Source organism: Pteropus alecto, unplaced genomic scaffold (genome assembly GCF_000325575.1).
Source record: "Pteropus alecto unplaced genomic scaffold, ASM32557v1 scaffold49, whole genome shotgun sequence".
NCBI lineage: Eukaryota > Metazoa > Chordata > Mammalia > Chiroptera > Pteropodidae > Pteropus > Pteropus alecto.
The window spans coordinates 2,961,714-2,970,728 of NW_006443131.1; positions in this window are offsets into that span (position 1 = coordinate 2,961,714).

Here is a 9,015-nt window from a genome sequence, read left to right on the forward strand (position 1 = left end):
CTCTGCTGCTTTTCGTCCTGTCCCGTTTTCCCGCCCAGGTTCGACTCCCTCTGACGCCCACTGCTGGGGGGGGGGGCGGGGCCTTCCCGCGGCGTTCGTCTGGATATCCACGGCCCCAAGCCTCGGTCCTCCCACGGTTCTTCTGTTTGACTCAATGTTTTGGAAAATCAGGTGCAAGCGACTAGCTAGAACACGCCGGATGGCTTGAGGGGCCCAAGAAACGGCAAACGACTGAAAACTCAGAAAGCGCAGTCTGGCGGAGGGAGTCAACAGTGGCCTCGCGGGGACCGGGCGGGTAGGGGGAGAGGGCGTGACGTCCCCTTACCTGACCTCCGACAGGACCCAGCAAGGACCGTGCAGTGCGGAGCCCAGCCAGGCGCCGACTTTTATACAGCGTTCAGCCCAGCCTCCCACGGGAACGAGCGGCCACGTGGGCCAAGGTCCTAATTGGGGAGTCCCCGTAACAAGCTTCCTCTGAAAGTGCCCATGGCTTGAGTCACTGCTTGGGCTGCTGGCTAATCAGCCTCCGCTGTGGCCTCTGGGTCCTCAGCTGACCTCAGCCGGGCGGGCCTGCTCACACCTGTCGTTAGAAGCAGCAGCGGGAGAATGCTCATAAAACGTTATCGCGGTCTGTTACCGCGGGATCGGGCTCCGCGTCTGCCCGGGCTGGTTCAGGAGGTGGTGACAGATAAGAGCCACCTGCTCATCTCGTCTTTACCCACGAGAAGTTTGTGCTTGAGGCTTGGGGTCCGTCTGGGTCAAGGGCACGTCTGGCCTCGTTCAGACATTTCCATGGATGATTCTTCATCGAGCTCGGAGAGTCCCACTTCCAGATCCAAGAAAGATGGATCCTCCTGGGGTTCCAAGCCAACGAAGGACCTACGGCCTGCGGGGAGAGCGATTTTCCTGCACCGAGGTCTCGCGAGAGATCGGAGTCGCCTGTTCCTCCCGGGTCCGTGGAGTAGGGTGGCGGGAAGAAGCCAAGGCAGGTGACCTTCACGCTCTCCGCCTTGATTTACGACGCTTCTGAAAGTGGCGTTCTGAGTTTTCACAGCGGCGGGAGAACAGGACGGAACAAGGCCGGCCTCTTTGCCTCTGGAAAAACTTTTCTTAGAACTCAGGTCAATAAAAGCCGGGGGCATGAAGGGAAGAGTTTCAAAGCAAACGCACCCAGCTTTCTCCACTCCTAGCCCCGTCCGGGCTGGCGTTCTGCCCGCGTGCCCTCCCGCTCTGTGCGGCCCACGTCCCGAAGCAGTCGCCTGGGCTCCCTCAAGTCTACGAGCTTGAGGAGCCCTCCCCGATGGCTCTAAACTCGAGGTGATCTCACCTCTTTCCGGACCCCCATCGTTTGTGCTATTTACGTGACATTTACTATCTTCACTGGGAATTCCAGTTATTTATGTACAAGATCTTGTCACTATCCTGGGTCGTGGGTTCCGGGAGGGTCGGGGCTATGGCATAGATACAGAAAGCGGCAGATCAGTGATTCCTGATGGAGTGAGGGCATTAATTAAAGGGTGAAGAAGGTGGAAACGGGGGGCGGCTGGGAGGACAGGAGGCTCTCCTATAACGGAAAACGGGAAAAGAGTCGCTAAGAAAGGAGCCCCCGGACCTTAGGGTGGTGGCCTCGTGCTTGTTTGCCGAAGTCGACCAAGTCCGAGGGACTTTAACGATGACGGCCCCCTTAACTCGAAGGAGTTCATCCAGGCCGTTTGCTAAGACAGGTGTTTGGTGACCATCATAAGTTCCTTCAAGGGTTTACACAGCTTTGGATGCCTGACCCCTAACAGGTCTTTAGGGAGTGAGTGGCAGGAGACCAGGCGACTCTGGCCTGTAGGGCTGATGCCGGGGTCGGGGTCGACGCAGCCTCTTTGACTCGTTGACTCAGACAAAGCGATTCGTCAGAGCCCGAGGAAGCAAGGGATTCTCCATCACTGGGTCCCTTCGTCCATCCTGTGTGTCATCCACGGCCCTCCTGTCACGGGGCCCACAGTCTCATCGAGGAGACGGGCAGAGGTAAGCCCTCTGCCCCAGGAGGACGCCCCTCTCTTTGTCTTGGGGGAGCCCTGGAAAGCTGCTGGGGCAGATGTCTGCGCTGCGTTTTGCTGGACAGCAGGACTCGCCCGGGAAGGCGGGGTGGGCGCGGACGGAGGAGCCTACGGCGGTGACGAGAGCCCAGCTATGCGGGGGAGGGCGAGGGGTGCGGGAGGGGCCGGGCGAAGAGGCCCGCCGGGGCGAGGTCCCAGCTTTCTGCGGCAGGAGGCGTGGCTGACCTTGCTCGTGCCCCACGCATGTCTGAGTCCTTGGTTGAGCCCAAGGAGAAAGAGGCCGAACGCGGGGAGGTGGAGAAAGCGGGTCGTGACCTCGTGGAGGGTAATCGAAGTGTCCAGCGGTCACCTGCTCCCAAAGGCCTGTGCCTGACAGCCAGCTGCTGACCTGGAAGCAGCCCCGATGTCATCACAGTGTCCTTCAGTGTGGACAGAGGGGCAGAAGGGTCAGCGTCAGAGTGACCGGCCACGGCTGGCCTTGACGGTGGGGGAGACCCGGAGCCAGGCCTGCGGACGGCCTCTAGACGCCGGAGAAGGCAAGGCCAGGGATGGTCCCGTGGAACCTCCGGAGAGAAACTCGGCCCCACTGGCCTCCTGATTGTAGCCCAGAGAGACCCGGGGCAGGCGTCTGACCCCCAGAACCAGAAGATGAGAACTCGCTATGGTTCGAAGCCGCCGAAGGGTGGCGACTCGTGACAGCCGCGACGGTAAAGTGATTCGCCTCCCGACGCCTGAGGCTCGTGGGACACGTGAGGGAGGACGCGAACCCCCAGACCAGCCCCCCCTCGTGGGAGCACGCACCCGCTCGTCACGCCGGCCCCTCGGTCAGAGACCAGCGTTTCGGACGAAGGACTGAAGTGGGCACCCCCTGATCGAGGCGCGACTGTCGCGTGGAGTCTGGAATGTCGGATGAGCTGCTCAGCCTCTTGGAGCCTCGAGTTCCCTTCTGAGAAGGGGTGACGCTGTTTCGCAGGTTTCTTGGGAGGATAACTTAGAGAACACGTGCGCCGGCCCTTCGAGCCACCAAGCTACCTCCACGAGGTCGGTATACTGCGAGTCGGTTCAGGGCTCACCTCCTCCACGAAGCCGTCGGGATTGCCCCCAGCTCTCCCCGTCCCGGCCCCTTGACTCCTTCCCCCCCACCCCTGCCCGGCACTCAGTCTCTGACTTAAACTTCTGTGCAGGAGACAACGTACTGCGCTGAGGCCCAGGACCCCTGTCCCTGTCCCTAGCAGCATGTGTGGCCCCAGGCAAGTCCCTGACCCTGGCGGCCATATTGCCACCACCTTTAAAATACAGAAGTGAGACGGAGCGGGGAACCCATGCCAGCCTCGCCATCCTGCGATGCGCGTGTGGGGCTTCCTCCTGGATTAGGTTATACCCCACCCACAGGAGGTCCCAGCCTTCTGTCTGATGCATGTGGCGGTGGCCGAATGAACGTAGGTGACGGAACTTTTCCTGGGTGCAGAGTGGGAGTTTTTGGGGTCTGAGCCCAGTGGCCCAGTATCTGGGGCTGTGGCTTTGGACGGCTTTGGGAAGATTGTCCCACCCCACATCTTAAGATGAGGTGACTAAGTAGTTTCTCTCACCATCCCCAGGCCTCCAGCTCTGAGATCGGGGCTAATCTGATTCGATGTCACCTGAGAGTTAAGATTTTAGATTCCTGCAGCTGTCATTACTGGGAGCCAGGGTGTAATTAATTATACAGGATCAGCAGAAGTGAGTCAGGTGTGTGTGGGACATCACTTTTTCCCCCCATTCCCATCAAATAACTATCTCCTTTGTTCGGATCATAAAAGCTCCCAGACTCCATGAGTCACCCGGCTGGTCCCGTCTGCTTATGACAGGGCGACGGCTCCAACAGAGCCAAGTGGTGTGGACGTGGCGTCTCCCACTTCCTGGGGGCAGGTGCTCGTGGGGGAGCCTGTGGGTTCCTGGGGAGAGGCCACCACTCCTGTCACTGCCCTTCCCCCGATGTCACCCACAGAAGGAGTCTGAATCAGAGGTTGCGGGAGGGGCTGTGGATCACGGGCCACCGGACCTGGAGGGGACAAGGGAGGTCACCTGATTCTACCTCCTTGTCTTAGGCCCGCACGTGCTTTAAACGAGGCATGGAATTGTTGATCGACTGCGTTTTTTCAGATGAGCAGAAATGTGGAGCATCTCGGTCAAGGTCGCGTGGTGAGTGCGTCTGGCTCAGGCCAAGGTCTGTGGGAGGAGCTTCTTCATGAACTTCAGGGAGGCAGCGGGGTGGTTCTCACGACTAGTCAGTGGTTCTTAACAGTTTCGGGGGGATGAGGAAACACGTATGTACGTGCCCGCGGCTCCGGGGCATCGTGGCCCCAGGCTGACCGGTGACACAGAAGACGGAGAAACGTGTTCCCAGGTGGCTTAGGTTTGCTGCTGGCCTTCAATCCCTTGCCCCCGATGTCTGGGTCCTGGCTTCCCTTGCCTTGAGTTGGGGGTAAGAAATTCTAGAATCTTCCAACAACCAACTCACGGCGACTCGGGTTAAGTTGTCCCCTCCGTGGAGCTTCGTTTCCTCATCTCGACCCTGAGGTCCAGTGAGTGCCACGTCCGCCTCTCATCCAGTGACGCAAAAGCCCCTTCCGTCTCCTGCGATTCGCGGTCTCCCGGGGCCCAGCCTGGGAGTGGGGTGCGGGGGGTGGTGCTCGAAGCTACGTGCCTTCCGGGACGTTCGCCTCCTTCCCCATGACTCCCTCTTTCTGCTTCACACCTCACACGGCGGGCGGCGGGTGCTCTCGCCCCAGTGGGCGGTGGCCGGTGGTGATGCGGGCGCCGACCCAGGTGCCTGAGCGCGTCCACCTTGGCATTCTAAGCGCAGGTCCGCACCCGCCGTCTCCCTCGGCCACTCCACACCTTGCTGACACTTCCCTTCTTCCGCCGAGGTGACTCCACCTGCCGGGGCCACACAGCTGGCAGCGGAGCGCTCACCTCGAAGCCACGTCTGCGTGATGACACGGCGGCTCCCTTTGCCCTGCTGCCTTCGGTTCCCAGGTGAGGCCAGGGGGAGGGTGGGCGGGATCGGCCCCTCGCGGCCCGAGGGGAAGGTGACCAAGTTCAGGGATGCCGCGGTCTCAGCCCCCGGCCACCCATATTCACTCTTCCCATTGCCCCACCTCTGACTCCTGGGAATGACACCGCGGGGCGAGGGACGGGAGCACAGCAGACAGGGGCTCGGCCCAGAGCAACCCCCTCCTCTTCAGGGGAGGGCGTCCGGAGCGCCGAGTGTTGACTCGTTCGTTGGCCTCGCGCGCCCGCCGTGTGTGCCGGGCAGTCTCTGGCCTCGGAGGGCTCACAGCCCCCCGTGAGCAGCTGACCGGACTGCGGCGTGGCGGGTGTGACGGCGGAGGAAGGCCCAGAGCTCTGACACCGCACGGGGTCTGGGCGGCCTGCGCGCGGAGGGCGAGGGAAGCTTCTTGGGTCAGGTGACCCCCGCGTTGGGTCTGGGGACGAGGACCCGCTCAGGTGGACCGGGCGGCGGGGGACTCAGGGGAAGATGGTGGAGCGACAGAGGAGAAACAAGGTGAAGTCGCAAACTCTGCCTAGTGCCAGGACGTGCCAGCAGTCACCTGTGGCTGGGCTGCAAAGTTCTAGAAGGAGAGAAGCGGCAAGCTGGCGCCGGAGGAGGAGGCAGGGCGGGCGGGCTCCCGAGGGATCCTGCCTGGCAGGACAAGTCATTTGAGCTGTTTCCTGGGCAAGGAGGAGCCTTTGAGTGACATGTCTGGATGTGAGTTTTGGGGGGCCGGCCTCGGCTGGCTTCCCCTGGGGCGGGGGCGCAGGGAGGTGAGCTTGGAGCCTCGGGAGCGTTGGGAGGCTCTGCGTGGTGTGGGCAAGAGACGGCAAGGGGGTCCCCGGCGGGGACAGCCGTGGACCCTCGGTCCGGGCAGCGCGGCCTTCGTGCCCGGGGAGAAGGGTCTCCGCAGAGGCGCGTGAGGCTCCGGGCACCGGCGCGCACCCACCACCGGGCTGCGTCTCAGACCCCGTGTGTTCGGCGACAGGTTCACGGTGTCATCGTGTGTTTGCTGAGCCCCAGCAGCTGTGATGGGCTGGGCCCGAGCACCAGCCCCCGCAGGACACGGCCATGGAGCCACTCGCAGGCCTGGGGCTGACCGAGGTCCTGCGCCTCCAATGGGAGTACCCAGGGTGGACGTGCCTCGTCCCCCTCGTCTGAGAAAGTAGCTAGTAGTTTTCACGAAGCACTTGGTCTTGTCATCGTCCATAAAGCCTCGCAGAATGAGCCTGCGCTTGTGTCCCCGGCTGGAATATTTGTCATGTGGAAGTGGCACTGGGAAGAGGAGAGGATGGGTCCCTGGGGACTTCCTGCCATTCCTCCCGCCCCCCCCCCCAAGTCTCCATTCTCGTGAGGTCATGGGAGGTGCGTGAAAATGACCTCCACGGTCCCCGAGGTTCTGGGGGACTCGGGGTCCTCTTGGAAGGCGGCTGTATGCTGCTCGATTCTTGGGAAAGCTCAGTGCTAGGGGCGTCTGTGGTAGTGTCCCCTCTGTCACCATCCTAATGGACCCTCAGGACTGCTGTTCCGTGACAGGAGGGGCCTCGGTCGTGCCCCGTCACGTTATCTCTGAGCCATCAAGCCTGGCACTGCGCAGTCTCGTGCGGTCGCTTTTGAGGTGCTGCTTTATTTGTGCGGCCCTCTGCTTCTTGGAGCAGAGCCTGGGGACTGCCGCTGGGGCTGGGAGTTGTCCCAGTACCTGCAGGGGGGTGGTGCTCAGCTCCTTCTAGCCACCGTCCCCAGAACTGCCTTTGATCTGGCTTTCCGCTGGCATCACGGCCATTAGGAGATGTCTATCTTTGGTTTCATTTACATGGGAGAAAAGAAAATGCAGTGGTAAATTAATGGCTTCGTGTTCTCAGAGCTGGCCGCCACCCAGGCTGTGCCCCGAGTTCTCGGTCACCTGGGAAGGCACCAGCCCCTGACAGACACGGCCGTGGAGCCACTCGGAGGCCTGGGGCTGAGTGAGGTCCCGTGCCTTCGAGGGGGAACACCTAAGGTGGGGGGGCCTCGTACCTCTCGTCTGAGAAGGTAACTCGTAGCTTTCCCACCTGAAAAACGAGGGGGTTGCGCCCTAAGGCCTTGTCAGCTCTCGTGTCCTAGAAGTCTGCTCCCGAATGACCTTGGCCCCAGGGGGCTCCCAGTGTCTCCTCTTGGGCACTTTGTGGACTCCGCACTCACTGCACCCTTTGCTGTCCTGAACCGTCGTCCTTACTCACAAGGGTGGAGAGCTGACCGCGTGCCACGTGCCACCGGGAGCCACCCCAGATCGGGTTCTCTCTGCCTCTCGCTGTGACAGCAGAGTGTCCTACACCTCTGCCGCGTGAACGTCGCGGGCCGTGACGACGTGCCGGCCTTGTCCGCGTCACACAGCTCTTACCCACCTGACCGCGGGGTGGGCTCGCACCCCCAGCTGTCTTTCCAGAAATAACTGGAGCACCTCGGGCAAGCTGGGTCTGCATCGGGCCGAAGACCTGACGCCGTGGAGGGCGCCCCAGGAGGAGGGGACACCTGGTGGCGAGTCTGCGGCCCGAGGCGCTGACATCCTGATTCCTACAGCTCCATCCTTCATTCCGCGTCCCCTGCCATCCGAGCCCCCTGTCCCGCCCCACGAACGGATAAACTCCCTTCTGTGAATTGGGTGCGTTTGACGAACACTCTCTCGAGCTTCTTGTGAAAAAACCCCACGGACTTGTCAGCAGGGGGCGCGTTTCCTCGTCCTTCCGAATTAATTCCCAGCTTTATCCTTTTCGATTTCTCTTTGTACTTAAGGTTTTCCTTTTGGAATCTTAGCGACTCACGGGAGGTGGCAAGAATAAGAGATCCGCTCACCCTTCGCTGGACCTCGGTGGCGACATGTTCCGTGACTGGTTCCGTGTCAAGGCCGGCCAAGCGACGCCGGCGCGACCCCGACTCCTGTTTTTATTTTTTAAAAGAACACCTCGCCGTGCCTGCGGGTCTAGGCGAGAGCCCGACAGAGCCTGGTGCGGGAGAGCACAGGGCGGCCGCGTCCCACCTGGGCAGGTGCTCCCCGCACCACGCATTCGCCACGTCCCGGAGGCCAGGCGCTGGGCGTTTCACTCCCGAAGCCTCACTACAGCCCTGAAACGCCGGCACCGTGAGCGCCACTGTCCCTCTCAGAGAGAAGGAACAGCGAAGGCTCAGAAGTCGAGCAGCTGGCCGAGGGTCGCAGAGCTGCCAGGAGCAGAGCTCGAGTTTAAACCCGGCTTTCGGAGGCCTGTGCCCAAGCTCTGCACGACGGGACTGAAAGCAGAGGCTTCGGGCTTCCTTTGCTGAGGCTCCGGGACCTGTCCTGGCGCCCCGCCCCCTGCCCCTCACATCCCCTCCCTCCTGCGTGTCCTGTGGGACCCTGGGGTCAGCCACTCATCATTAAACCAAACTTCAAACTCCCCCGGCTGTGCTCTCACAGGGAGGAGTTCCCAGGGTGCTCCCCTGAGAAGATGCCGCTCCCCTCACTTCAGCAGGGGACACCGTCTGCAAAGGGCTGGGGACACCGTCTGCAAAGGTGGTTGGTCGTGAGGGACGGGTTCTAACCTCGGTCCCCAGGGGTCGCTTCTCGGAGCTGGTTTAGTGCTAGAACCCAACAAGCAGATCAACCAAAGACGCCCCAAAAAACCCAGAAGGAGGAGGACTTGCACAGCAGAGGGACACGTTTACTTGTCAGTTCATGGCTTCAGCTCTCAGGCTCGAGGTGGCGAACACGGTGGCAGGTGACGGTGATGGGTGTGGCAGGCGGTGGGGATGGCGGCGGGGCTGGCCGGTACCCTGTCGCCTGGCGCTCACTCTGGCGGTGGACACTTAGGAGGACAGGGCTTGACACAGGGCTTGGGAGGTGGGCAAGGGCACGGTGGTGGGCAAGGGCACGGCGGCGGGCAAGGGCATGGCGGCGGGCAGGGGGGGCACGGGGGGCAG